Consider the following 14354-nt stretch of genomic DNA (forward strand, 5'->3'; position numbering starts at 1 on the left):
CAGGGGAGGCATGCCTGTGGTCTACACTCCCAAAGAATCTGCTTTATGGTTTAGCATTTTCAGATTTCGTCTGGGATTATTTTGCTGGTCATTACAAAATGAGGGCAAATACTTAGCCAGAAAAAAAAAAATCAAAGGAAGGGACGGAAAGGGGGCGCTGTTACCCAGGAAGGCAGCTGCATTTTAGGTGGTCTTGAATTAAGAATCGGGAGGCTTACCTCCTATCTGGACTTCTGTCTCATCTGCTGTGAATCTGTGGTCTAGTCCTTACACTTAAAAGATGGGGACTCTCATCCTCTGCCCAACATTAGAATCACCCCGGGAGCTTTAAAAAATACTGATGCCTCAGTCCCTCCCCCAGAGAGTCTGGTTTAATTGGTCTGGGGTGGGGCCTCAGCATGGGGATTTTTCAAAGCTCCCTCGGAGAATCTAATGTGTAGCTGAGTGTAGTTAAGAACCACTGCCCTCAGAAAAGGAAAAAATAAAATTAATAAGTACCTGCCTCCTGTTTATCTCTCAAGGTGCTGGGGGGTATGGCTGTGATTTAGGAGATAATGGGCCAGATTCTGGTGAAGGGGTAAATGGTTTGAAGATTAACCCTTTGTATTCCATAGAGTACCCTTAGTTAAAGCGTTTGTTGACATTTCCCCAACGATCTGCAAGAAACCCAGCCTGACCTAGTGCCTGTGTGTGCGCGCACACACACACACACACACACCCTCTTACTGAATGCAATTCACTTGGTATTTTCTATGCTGGTCTATCCCATTCTATTCCTTTAGCAAAAAAAAAAAAATTCTTCTTACTACTACTGTTTAAATAACATCACATTAAGGCTCATGGGCCAAGAGAAATTAAACACCTCTGGAGAACATTAAGACCCTCAATTTACAATGACTTGGAGCTTTTTGCAAGATGCTGTGGGATGTGAAGTTGTGTGTACAGTAATAATATTCGTGGAGCGGCCCTAGAACCAGCTACAGTCAAGGTGGGAAGTGTTTTACAAGTATCATCTCAGTGAATTATCACGCTAATAATACAATATGAGTACGGCCACCTCCGTATTCGAGATGAGGAAAGCAAGGCCAAGTACATGTGTGTGTTCTGTTTCCAGGAAGCAGCAGTCGTCTTCATCTAGGAGCTACAGGTCTGGTGCTTGCCTGGGTCAGGGAAGGAGACCAGCCATGCTTAGTGAATACGCTTGCTTCCATTGACCATTCTGGAAGTAGAAAGAGGAGAATCAGCTCTGACCGGAGGTGGGTGCGGGTGTAGTGAGGCCTGCTGCACACCCAATTTGAGGGCCCTATTTAGGAAAAATAATACAAGTCCAGGGGCGCCTGGGTGGCTCAGACGGTTAAGCGTCTGACTTTGGCTCAGGTCATGATCTCACGGTTCGTGGGTTCGAGCCCTGCGTCGGGCTCTGTGCTGACAGCTCAGAGCCTGGAGCCTGCTTCCGATTCTGTGTCTCCCTCTCTCTCTGCCCCTCCCCAGCTTGTGCTCGCTCTCTCTCTCTCAATACTAAATAAATAAACTTGAAAAAAATTATTAAAAAAAAAAAAGAAAAAGAATACCAGTCAAAAATTAGGTCCAAAAGTGAGTATGTCTTTGAATTTAAGAAAATAAATCACAACAAATTCAGATTTTAAGAAGCTGAAAAATACCACAGCCATCACAAAATTCCCAACTCAACTTTTCTTCAGCTGGATCCCCAAAATGCCAGCGGCCACTCCCACACCACCTACTCAGGCAGGATCAAGTACTACAGTGGGGAACCAGAATGGAAAGAGACAGCGGTCTTTACTGATCGCAACTAAATGTCAATATGTTGACAGGGACCTAGAAATGTGTTCACAAGGTCACTTGTTCATCATGTCAAATGTACAAAATGGCAGAACCTTAGAAACGGACCCAGTCAGTGAGGGGCCCAGGAGCTTGAGTTTTATCAGCTTTCCTGTAACCCTCCAACTGGGGTTGCTATCTCTATACTGTATCGCAAGATCAAGGGCTTTGGGAATCAGCTGGACCTGAATTTCAGCCCTGGCTCAGCCACTTTCTGCCTTCTTTCAACTTGGACTTGATCATTGGTAAACTGGGCATACTTACAGCATCTACCTTTGGATCTCTTTGGGGGTTTAAATGGGGTAAGGATGGGGTGGGCGTCCTTGGGTGAGCTTGGGTTGCCAGATTTAGCAAAGACAATACAGGATATCCAGTTAAATTGGAATTTCAGAGAAACAATGAATAATTTTTGAATGTAAGTATTACCACCTGTTGCATAAGACAAATTTATACTAAACCTTACGTCTTGATTTTCTAAAATTCAACTTTATCTGGGCACCCGGTGTTTAAGGGGGAGCTTCACAAATGGCAGAAGTTGGTATTGTTTTTGGACTGAAGCATCCTAGATATCCCACAGTCAAGTGGTTGGGAGGGAGGGAAGAGCCTAGACCCAGTTCCCGACAGTTTATCGTGGGGAGCATTGACACAGGCCATCAGGATAGGGTGAAGTAAGTGGGGTACCTCAATTAGAGGGGGGGGCGTGGACGGGGCTGTGCCACTGACTTCGGGTGAGCCGGTTACGTTCTTGGGACCTCAGTTTCCCTATCTGTAAAGTGGGTGAAAGGTAGGCGAATGATCCCTGAACTCCCCTCTCCCACATATCACCAGCAATGGCCCTTCTCATAATTCAGTCGTCACCTCCTCGGAGAGGTCCCTCCTGACTCTTCTAAGATAACCGCCCCTGCGCCCCCAGCACATACTTGCCCCCCTCCATGACGATTCGAACTTTCCGAAATTCCCTTGCTTCTCTACTTGTTTGTTCATGGTCTATCTCCCCATGTGAATGTAAGTTCCGGAGGACAGAAAACGAATCCGTCTCGTTCTAGCTGAATCTCCCAGGAGCTGAACCCGGCGCAGCAGATGCTCAGGGCAGGCGGAATGAATGAATAAATAGGTGGGTGAATGAATGACTGTCGGCCGGACTGCAGAGGTGCCTTTCTCGGGGGCCGCGCCTGGGTCGCGGAGGGAGGAGGTGCGGGGCGTCGGGGGTGGGGGGCGGGGAGGAGGCTGCGCCCTCGCCTCGTCCGGGACCGGCAGGAGCGGGCGCGCTCGGCTGGGCTGCGGGCGCGGAGAGCAGCGCGGCGGCGGCGGCGGCGGCGGCGGCAGCGGCGGCAGGGCCGGAGCCCCGCGCCGCGCGTCCAGCCGCCGGGGGTGTGAGCCCGCAGAGCCCAGCGCCGCGCCTCGGCGCCCCCACGCGCCCACGCAGCGGCGCGGGGACCGGGCGGGGGCAGAGGGAGGGCCCGGCCCGGGGAGGGGAAGGGGCCGGTCCTCCCCGCGCAGGCGGCGGCCGCGGCAGCCCAGGAGGCGGAGGCAGCGGCGGCGGCGGAGCAGCACCGTGCCCGGCGCAGTCAGCCCGGCCGCGTCGGACCCGCGCCCGCCCGCGCCGGGGCGCCCTCTCCACTGCGCGCGGTGAGTACCTCCCGCGGCGCCCACCCCGGGGCGCCCGCCGGGCTCCGCCGGGCTTCCCCGGGCCCGGGCTGACGCGGACCCGTCCCCTCGCGCCTCGCTCGCGCACCCGCCGGGCCGGGGCCTCCGCAGCTGTCGGGGCGCTCGGGGGGCGCACGGGGCCCCCAGGGCGCCGCAGGCGTGAGGGCGGCGGGGGCAGCGGGCCGACTCCGTCTCGGAAAGCCAGGCTGCGGGTCTCAGTTTCCTTTTGCGCTGGGGGGAGGCGGGGGCGGGGGGGACAGCGACTCAAGTTTGTACTCCCGCGCGCGGGACAAGTGCATGGGCGCGCGGGCGGTGTAGATGCGGTGGGCTGCGTTTGGCCGGTTTCGAGGCCCGGGTCGTCGGCTGCGTCCACCCCCCTCCCCCTCCACGCCCCGTCCGAACCGGAGCGGCGCCGGGAGCCCAACGCGCGCCCCGGGGCGCTGTCTGCGAAGCCCCCGGGAAGGGGCGGGAACGGCCGCCGAGCCGCCTTCTAGCTGCATTTCTGTTCCAAAGTCCGGCTGCGCCCGGCCTGCGCAGGGCCGGCTCTCCGGGCTTTGTACCCGAGCGGGCGTCCTGGTGCCTGCCGAAGCCGGAGTCGGAAACTTAAAAAACTTTGCATCCATCCCAAGACTGTTGAGAAGGAGGCTAGGGTTTTGCTGTAATGGGAGAAAGCGGAGAAGGGAATTGTTTCTCAGCCATGCAGTCTGGACGTGAACCGGCCGTGCTGGCCGCAGATCCTTAAATATATATCCTGCCCCCCAAATAAATAGTCTATAAGCTCCAGGAATCTTAGGAAGGCTTGACTGGTAAAAATATTCGCGTCGCAAAATCCTCCGCGCGCCTTTCTCAGGGCTTGAAAGCGAAGCGCTTTGGCGGTGAGGATCCCGCTCCTCCCAAACGCAGTCAGTTAGCGTGCCTGCTGCTGGGCTCTGAATTATTTTTGAAAGGCAAGACTGATGCTGCATCTTTATGGATACCATTTTCTTTTCTCCCCTTTCCCCGAAACGCTACGTAGTCTTTAATTTTATATATATATACATACACATATATATGTGTATGTATATATATGCGTGTATATATACATATATATAACGTTGAGATATAAATCACCCTTGGTGCAGGTACCTTTTAATGACGAGGTGCAGCGAAATGAGCGAGCATCGGAGCCTGGTTGTTAGCATGAGCGGAGGGGAGGTAGAATGATTTACAAACATCAAGGAGGGATTTGAGTGCTGAATTATGTTTGAGTTACGGAGCTCCCTTCCAAAGGAAATTATAACCAGCGGACAATTGCTGTATTTCAAACCAAATCTGTTCCCTTCATGAGCCCTTTCTTGCTCGACTGCAGTTTTTCTGTGACCAGCGTATGAGTACTGAACTAGTATCTGCCTTTCCAGCCTGTGGGCCATTTAGGGAGGGGGGTGGCAGGGCGGGGAGACCCCCATTTAAAAATAATCTTCGTGCAAAGTCTCTCGGGCAACTTTTCCCCAAGAAATGTTCGTGTTTTCCACTTTTCTCTCCACATCTTTAAACCCCTTAAACATGATACTTCCTTGCATTTAGACATCCTCAGACTAAGGAAAGTACTGAGAGATGCATGTCATAAATGATAGTGTTTTGAGTCTTGCTTTTGACTGAGCATAAAATCGTGTTTTGTATGAAAAATCTCCTTGCCTTTGGAGGAAACTCTACATTTGGCACTTTTGGCCAATATGGCTAGATCCGAAAGGGCCTGCATTTTTGAAAGCCGTTCCTATGTCCCACACATAGTTGGTAGTTAGACCATTCTCCCGCTGGAACTCTAGCTTCGCCGTATTATTAACTATTTTATCTTAAAGGAGTTGGCGGTTTTCCTCTGCCCTGAACACAGCTCACCTCTGGGGTGGCTGTGTGAATGAGAATGCTCTATAAACAGATCAGTCTCTTTGCTAACGTTAAATAGCTGAAGGAAAGGAAAGGAAAGGAAAGGAAAGAAAAGAAAAGAAAAGAAAAGAAAAGAAAAGAAAAGAAAAGAAAAGAAAAGAAAAGAAAAGAAAAAGATGTTACCCTGATTCTTTGGGATTTTTAAAAACCAGATGCTTTCATCGCTTAAGTTCTAAAGTCTTCTTTTCATGCCTTTTGTGTCGTATTAAACACATCATAAAGAGCTATGATTTGTTGACTTGTTATAGGATTACCATTTGGCAAAAACACCCAAGACATGCTGTTTCAAATATGTGGTCTTACTTCTGCTTTAAATTGCAAGTACGAGATTGTAAAGCCTGTTCCAGACGGATAAATTGATAAAATGCTAGCTGCTGTTGGAACAAGGAGAAAGTCCCCAGCAAAAGCTCTCTGTGGGGCAGCGAAGTACATCTTGAATTGGGTGAAGCCAGATATGGGGACCCTGACAGTTTGTGAAAAGGTATACACGGTCCAGGCACGTCCACTTTAAGACGGTTTGGGTTCCCCCATGACAAGATGACTCCTTTCCCACAAAGAAAAACATTTCCTTATTTTTTCGGTTACTTTTCCAAAGATAACTTGTGTCTCGGGCGCGAGAGACCAGAGTTATGCAGAAATCCAACCGTAACCGGCTCAGAACGAGGTCTCACTCTTGCTCTCCTGCCACCAGATGTTTTTTAGGTGTCCTCAGCTGGAATGCCCAGTTTGAAACTAATTAGGCCAGCAATAAACTCCTTGTATAATAAAATCACGGGCCGTTATGGTGCCTAAGTGGGGTTCCCGGCAGCTCATGACAGATGCCTCTCTCCGCAGAGGGAGAGCCTGTGGCTGTCAGGAAGAATTTCTTGGGGGACAGGAACCTCCCCAAAGATGTTCTGTAAAGGGGAGAGTCGCCTAAAGATGTGTTCTCCTTATCTGTGGACGTGAAGCGGCTGGTTATTCAGTTACCTCCAAAGGCCGAACCTTCCAGCTCTTGCCAGGACTGGGTTTTGTTGGTGGAAGGAAACTTCTTCTTGTTCTTCTTTTTTTTTTTTTTTCTAGCTAGCTGCTCTCAGAAGCAGTTGGTGGAGTCTGCTGAAAAGGAATCTCTACAGAGAATTAACCCCAGAGTTGAGAAAACACAGCCTGTTGACAGAAGATACACACATACTCATGCACAGTCCCCACAGCGCCCTTCTCACTCCCCACCCTCCTCTCCCCCCCAGATCATAACAGCTTCCTGAATGGCCCACTCCCCACACCCCTTATTGTTGGTGGCAGTTCGCACAGTTCCAGACACACACAACGGAGAGAAGATTCTAGTAGGGGAAACATTAGCAGAGAATTGGCCGGAGACAATGCTTCGTTTTCACTCTTTGAAGATCTTAACTGGCCTAATGGTGTTTGACTCATGGACACCTCTTCTAATCCGAGGATAAACCCCCTCAATCAGGTGGCAAACACTTGAAGTGACTGGTTCAGACCCACTTGTCCCTGGAAATGAATCGGAGGGGCAGGAACTTGTTCTTCATTGCATGTGACTGAAAATCAATTTCAAGGTATGAAAGTATCTGCCAGGTGCATTTAGGGGAGAGAGGACGAAGGAAGCCACAGGCTTTTAAATTTACTTTTGCTGCTTTTTTCTCCTTATTTTTTTTTTCTCACTCCCATCCTCCTGGCGTCTTTGCCATTTCTCTCCACTTGCAAATTATATCCTTGTGTTTAATAATAATGATGAAACAGCTCGTATGCCAGGCCTGAATTCAGTTCTTGACATGTATTTTTAGGATGGGTTCTCACAACAACTCTTCGGGTTAGGTGGTGGTATTATTATTATTATTATTATTATTATTTATTATCACATCCCAACTTTGTTAAGGCAAGAATTGAGTTTCAAGTTACGTGACTCACGAGAGCCTGCAGAGGGAATGAAACCAGAATGGAGGCCTTCGGACCTCTGCGGACTGTGCGTTTCCCATGTGCTGTAAAAACCTTGGCCGAGAGGACATTTCTGCTTTCCTTTCCCTCAGAGATGCCAAATTGGGATGATCTGAAATGCATCGAGCCCCATTATTTTCTGACTCTGCCCTGATGTTTCGTCGTTGTTCTAAACGGAAGAAAAATCATATTAAGTAATTAGGAAACACCAATACGAGCCTTCCTGAGTCATGGTGTTTAGCAGGTTGTGTATGGGTCTATAAGGATGTCTATTTACAAGGGCTAATTTGCTTCGTTCCTCCGATACTATAATGTGACACATTTCAGTTCCTAAAAAGAGTCAATAAGTTTATAGGCAGTGGCAAAGCCCTAAAATGTTCCGGTAGGCGGTCCAAATGGAGTTTACCGGAAGGTGCTGGATCGCTATGGGTGGGTTCTTGTTTGGGGGGTGAGATCATAAACATTTGGAGAGCGAAGAATAATTTGGAACAGGTGGTCCCAAGAGTCAGGTAACTGGAGCGATTTATCTTTGCCACTTTGAAGGTTGAGGGAGGCCGTCGGTTGCCTGAATCTGAAACAAGCAGGCAGAGGGTCAGTGGGGTCTAAGAGGGCTCCCACTTTGGGACGGAGCGTGGCAGGATGGATGCGAGGGTCTGTGCATGCAGTCTGGGGTCTCTAGAAAGCAGGGTCTCTTTCTGTGGTCATCATCCTTTGGCGATCCTGGTTTAGGGCACTGATGTGCCTGCTCTTGCCTTTTTTGCAGAATCTCCCTCTGTGTTCAGATATATGCAGAAATTGAAAACAGGAACTCAGATGAATAGATAGCCAGGGGAGACAGGTTTACACCTCACCAGTTTTGAGCATGTGCACACAGTCACCTTTCTTTGCCTGAGAATGCTAATCTAGACAGATTTCAAAATGAACAGAGTGTTTCAAAGTAGTTAGAAATTATTTCGCCATTTGGTATCAGTGGTGTTGTGTCAATTGCACAGAAACGTGTGTGATTTCCATGGCACTGGATTTTTCCCCCTCTTTCCCTCCTCGGTGTCTAATATCGTTAGATTTTTTTAAACTCTGCATGTTCCCAGATGTAACGTATCTGTCCATACCTACTCACAGTCGTTCCGAGAGAGCTGTCAACTCCCCGCGAATTTAACTAGAGGAAAAATGATAAAATCGACATTTTTGTCCCCAAAGAATGAGGAACCGGAGGGTCTGACTACTGTATGAATACAGCAACTTAACTTTTGTCTCACATCAGCTGAATCTGTCAGTTCCCCTTTCTTTTCTATTCGTCTCCCAAGAATGGTCTTTCGTAACTGAAATGTGCAGCATATTATTAGCCAAAAGACATTTTAATTCCGTAAAGAAAAATCATGCCAGAGACGCAGCCGAGTCTGTTTCAGCCATTATTGTTTCTGTAGCGTGCATACTTTGGGTTTCATGGTAAGATGTGGGTTTGCCAAGAAAGAAAATTACAGCGAGAAACTATGTCGAAAACATATACACTTCTGTTTAAGAAATGGGAAAAACACGGAAAAATTCTGCACGGTAATTGCTTTAACGTGAGTTTTAAATGTCATTGTTTGACTTATGTCAAAAAGCCCCTCTTAGCTAATTCTCACATATGCTGTTACTGAATCGCTTACCTTAAAAATGGCAATGGTTGGGCTTAACTTTGATGCTCTTTGAGGCTTTAAGAGATATCCTTAGCCCTAGTGGAAACGTTCCAGATTTTTAGATTGTGCAGGCCATTTTTTTAAGGTTACTTAGATATCGATTTTATTTTCTTGACCCAAAATAAGAAAACATGGGGAATTCTCAAAAGCTTTTTACAGGCTGCTATTATGAGAAGAGAAGCCAAACCAACATGTATTAGGTCATGAGCTTGAAGTGCATAAATGAGCCTCATGAAGGTCACCAAAACAGAGCGAAAAACACCAGTTCTCCTTACCTCGGCCAACTCTGCATTCCTGTTGGTAGATGTGTTTGGTTGAAGTGGACACAAAAAGGGGGCTTCAAGGGACCACGGCTGAAGGATCTCAGTTTGATTTGGGTTCTGAGGATGACTGAAGACGTTCTTGGGGTAAAGCGAGGCGCGAGGGCTGGGATTCCCATCTCCTGTGGACCCCTCCCTCTCTCTGCTCTGGCAGACAAAGCAGGTCCCCCCCCCCCCACCCCCGCCCCATTCCGAAGCAGATTTTCATTCCTGGTTACTTGGATATGTGGAAACCAGGGGCCGAAATGCCTTTTGTTCCTTCTGGTCAGTTTCTTCACCTCCCATCCCCTTCCTATAGTCACGGCGTGGTTAAGGTATTTGTTGTTTCCAGAAGAGTTTTTTTGTTCCTATGAACACATATGTGGGTTTTTTTTGTTTTGTTTTTTTTTTTAGCATGTGGGGCTGTGTAAATCCACACCTTTAGGTCTTTGTTGATTGGCTGCTCCCGGAAATACACACAGACCGAGAGAGTGTCTGCTGTGTCCCCGAGTTGGGGACCAGCCTCACTGCGGATGGAAATCCCACGTAGGGAGAAAGCCTCCTTTCAGAAGAGACAGAGAGGGTGTCGATGCAAAGAGGCTGTTTTCTTTTCTGGGTGTGTATTATTTGCATGTATGGGGACTTTTGTTTCAGGGTGTTCTAGAAACATTAGTCTCTCCAGCAAAGGTATGAATGCCCTTCTTGGTTGGGAAGGTGGTGGATGGAAAGGAAAGCAGGAGGCGGATTCCTGCACCTCTGGCCTTTTGTGTGACTGGTACAGTAGAGGGAAGTGATAACTTGCGGCCGGGACGGTGTCATGTGACATGACAAGTTGTGACTTGCTGCTTGTGTTGTAAACAGAGTTTTGGCCCCATCCAGCCATGGAAAAGAAGGGAGCAGAGAGAGATTATTCACTCCTGGTCTGCCATGGGCCGGAGCTCTCTGGGGCTGTCCTCTTGCTTTAGAGACCACGCTCCCTGGAGACTTTAATGTTGGGATGTGCAGGGAAGGAGGGGAGAAGGAATGTCTTAAACTCAGCAAATGTCTGAAATGCTCCGAATGTCTTCCACGTGGCTCTGACGCCCACGAGAAAGGCAGAGTGTTAAAAGGACACAGAAGCAGGCTTTTGGGGAAGGGGACAGAGAAATGGGAGGGCTTTCAGAGGTTTGATCTAGAGTGGAGAATTTTCTGATACCTGGGGACCCCTGGAAGGCCTTCCTGGAATGTCTTTAGGAGCCTGATTTTGGAAGTGGCCTTTCCTGCATCTTGGCTGGCCTTTCTTTGTGCTTATTTTTAGCGAATTCGCTTTTTTGGTTTTTGTTTGTTTGTTTTTAAGAAAACATAAGACTTCTTTGGGGATAATAAGTGGTCCATATTTATCGAACACCTACTGTGTGCCAGGCACTGTGCTGGCTTAACAAAACACTTTTCTGTCTCCAAATAGCCTGAGATGGAAATGTGCTGTTATGATGATGCTGCTGACGTCTGATACAAAAATTGAACGTCAGGGAGGCGCAGTCACTTGTCCAAGGTCCTATGGCTCATGTCAGAGCCAGGATTGAACCCAGTTGTGATTCCTCATCACTGGGATATCCAGGCTGTCCCCCTGGTGTAAGAAGAACTACTTTTCCTCTCCAAGTCTGGCCTGGAGAGCGAGATTTTAACGTCAGTCTCCACTTGTTTTGGTTGGGGATATTAACTGATGGTCAGGTACAAAAGTTGGGCTCGGAAATAAGGGACATCTGCTGATTCTCACAGAATCTTGAGCCTGTCCTTGTAGATATCAAAGAAGGTTTACTGTTGAAATCCGTTGAAATGGTGGCCACATCTCTGCGATTAGCTGGTCTAAGCCATTGCCTGTGGCTGCTTCTGTGCTGAAATAGCAGAGTCAAGTAGATACTGCAGAGACCGCACGGCCCTTTTCAGAATACGTTTCCTGACCGCTGAGCTATTGCAATATGACAAGACAAATTTTGTTGACAAGGAAGAACATGCCCTTGGGACACTGCATGTACCGTTTCACTGATTTGTGATTCATGGAGTGCCTCCTGTTTTCCCGGTGATGGGGGAACGTTGCATTCATTCTGTCATTCATTTATTCGGTGGTATTTACGGAGCTGTGTTCTAGGTGCTGGGCTAATTACTAGGGATCCAGAGGCTAAAAGGACCCAGTCTGGTGCGTCCGATAGCAGGATCCCAGTGGATTTCCACCAATATCACACCGCCTCTTCTGTACCCTGGAGGATCCAGAGGGCAGTGATATGACTTCTTGGGTTCCCTAATATTTAATCAACAGGTTGGAGACAAAGACCCAAGTTTGCAGACCCTTACTCAGAGAAACCCTGCCTAATTCAGTAAGAGCAGAACCCCAGGGGCACGTGTGTGGCTCAGCGGTTGAGCGTCTGACTTCGGCTCAGGTCATGATCTCACGGTTCCTGAGTTCAAGCCAACGGTTTAAGCCCCACATCTGGTTGGCTGCCATGAGCACAGAGCCTGATGCGGATCCTCTGTCTCCCTCTCTGTCTGCACCCCTGCTTGCTTGTGCACGCTCTCTCTCTCTCAAAAATAAACATTAAAAAAAAAAAAAAGAGCAGAACACTGGCTTCTGTCCCTAGAGGTATGTCGGGCGGTAGGAGGGGCCCACTCTCTGCCCGAGACAGACCTTCCTTCTGCTTTTGTTAAGAGGCGGTGGGAAACAGGTGGGGCGGGGGGGAGTCAGGCTTCCTGCATTTAAGTCTTGACTCTGCCGAACAGCCTAGAGATTAAGAGCATGAACCCGGGAGCTGGGCTGCTTGGATTCAAATCCCTGCTCTGCATGAACCAACTGGTTAACTTTGGGCAAGTTACCAAACTTTTCTGTGCCTCGGTTTCTTCATCTGTAAAACAGAGCGGATGACTGTGTCCCTTCCTCAAAGAGTTGTGGAGGTCGCCTTAATAAAGATAAAGTGTTTGCCATAGTGCATGGCAAACAGGATGAGTTATGTCTGAGTTGTGTGGCTGTATTTATTGTCATTATAATGTTTTATTATTATTATTACTTACAAGCTGCATGAAACGGGTTTTCAGTTTCCTCTCCACAACATGATAACAACAGGAATAACTGCTTCAAAAGAGCATTGTGAGAATGTAAACGAGGCAATACGCATAGAACAGCTCGCTTTGCTAAGTGCCTGCCTCCCTGATGCTCAATCAGGTAGTTGTTATACTCAGGGCAGCCACTACTGCTCTTGAGATTATAGGGAATTGCATACTGGGCCATTGATAACCCCTTTACGCTATTGGTCAATTGAGTCCTGTTTCAATTTCAAGAGACGCAGGGCCGTGGTTAATAGTGCGGCCCCTGAACTCAGGCAGACCCGGTCTGAGAGCCTCAAGGCCACCACCACTCACGGACTGTGCCATCTGGGGCGAGGGGCTGACTCTCCCAGCTTCCCGGACGGTGGAGGCAGTGGTCGCTATTCACTGGGTGGTTTGAAGGTCAGAAGAAGTGACACCCGTAAAGCGTGGAGCAGGGTGTTTGGCACATAGTAAGCACTCAATAAATGGTAACTTGTATTATTATCATCATCCCCACTCCTTGCTGCAGCTACACGGCCAGGAAAGTACCGAACATTAGTAAATTTTAATTTGAAAATAAAAAAACACATTTTAAAACTGCCACACAGATTTAAAATAATATTCATTAAACAAAATTAAAATATTCTATTAAAGCCAGACTTTGGGCTCAGACCAAATTTTTATAACCCAAGCTTAAAGGCCAAGGAGTCCCCCAGCCACAATGGGGACATTGTGATTGAACTTGAGACTTCAACGCTGCTATTGAGCAGCCTTTGAAATGCACGTTTCCCCGTTAAAATAAAAGGGAAGTCATGGGAAGAAAAAAAAAAATGAGGTCCACACTCACCCCAACAAACCTTAATGAATTGAAAAAGAAAAACAAAAGATTTTTCATTTTTTCTTCTGCACTTCACCCTGCCAAAGACGCATGGCCCCCTCCTAACCCCAGCTTTGAATGGAACCGGCTTAGAATGTTCCAGATCTGATATGCTCGTAGGAGCTGAGCGAGTCTCAGTTCTGGTCTTCACCAGATTTTGCAGATGGTGGTGTATCCCTGACAGCTGGGGCTTGGGGGCCCTCCTGCCAGGGTTCAAATCCAGCTCTGACATTCCTTGATGTGCCCCACTCAGCTCTCCTGTGGGCTGAGCGGAGACAAACAGTTACTGGGACCGCGTCGGCCCGTGGTGAGCGAACGTACGATTTAAGTGTCTCTGCTGATGTTTAGCCTTGTGCGATTATGTGGTGAATGAAACTGCCCCAGACTTTTGGGACTTTGAAGAATTCGAGACTACAGTCTTGCCTTACTTAATCTGAGTTTCGAGTGAAAATGATCTCAGTATTCAGGGAGGGGAACGAGGAAGGGAAAACGTGGATTTAAAAATCCCCCACAGGAGTTTTGATGTGCCAGGCACTTGCACAAAGCTTCTAGAATCCTCTCAAAAAAAAAAAAAAATCCCATGACGCCCCGTATGTCTATGTCACAAATGGGGAAACTGAGGCTTGGACCACTTCAGCGGCTGCTCGGTGAGACTCGATTCCAGACTACAGGCCTGTTCCACTGCACAACCTGCAGCTTCCTGGAGCAAGCACACGGACAATCCAGAGACTTCTCCCTGACTGACCGGTGTTTTGTGTTCTAGTCCTACATTTCGGTTACATCTGTCAGCCTCTCCAAGCCTGAGTCATTGTGGCCTTTTCCCTGCCTTGCCGTTGAGAATGAACGGACTTTTTTTGAACAAGGACTTTTTTATTCTGAGTTTATTTTGAGAGAGAGAGAGGGAGGGAGGCAGAGAGAGAGGGAGAGAGAGAGAGAATTCCAAGGAGGCTCCACACGTGCCAGCATAGAGCCGCAGTGGGGGCTCGAACTCCCGAACCGTGAGTGGGATCATGACCCAAGCCGAAATCAAGAGTCAGACGCCTAACCAACTGAGCCAGATGGAAAAAGGTAATGGCAGCGGGCCGGGATATCCTC

General features: G+C 48.4%; 1 protein-coding gene across 2 annotated transcripts in view; it reads left to right on the top strand.

The window, feature by feature from the left end:
• Positions 1–2860: 2860 nt before the first annotated feature.
• Positions 2861–14354, top strand: part of EYA2 (EYA transcriptional coactivator and phosphatase 2) — a 261177-nt gene continuing 249683 nt past the window's right edge. Inside the window, exon 1 of one of the 2 annotated variants that reach the window (XM_058685842.1) lies at positions 2861–2953. The gene's annotated coding sequence lies outside the window, so the exon portion shown is untranslated. Of the gene's footprint in view, positions 2954–3281; positions 3469–14354 lie in introns of those variants that run through there. The other variant, XM_058685841.1, reaches the window with a different exon arrangement.

Source organism: Neofelis nebulosa, chromosome 9 (genome assembly GCF_028018385.1).
Source record: "Neofelis nebulosa isolate mNeoNeb1 chromosome 9, mNeoNeb1.pri, whole genome shotgun sequence".
Classification (NCBI taxonomy): Eukaryota; Metazoa; Chordata; class Mammalia; order Carnivora; family Felidae; genus Neofelis; species Neofelis nebulosa.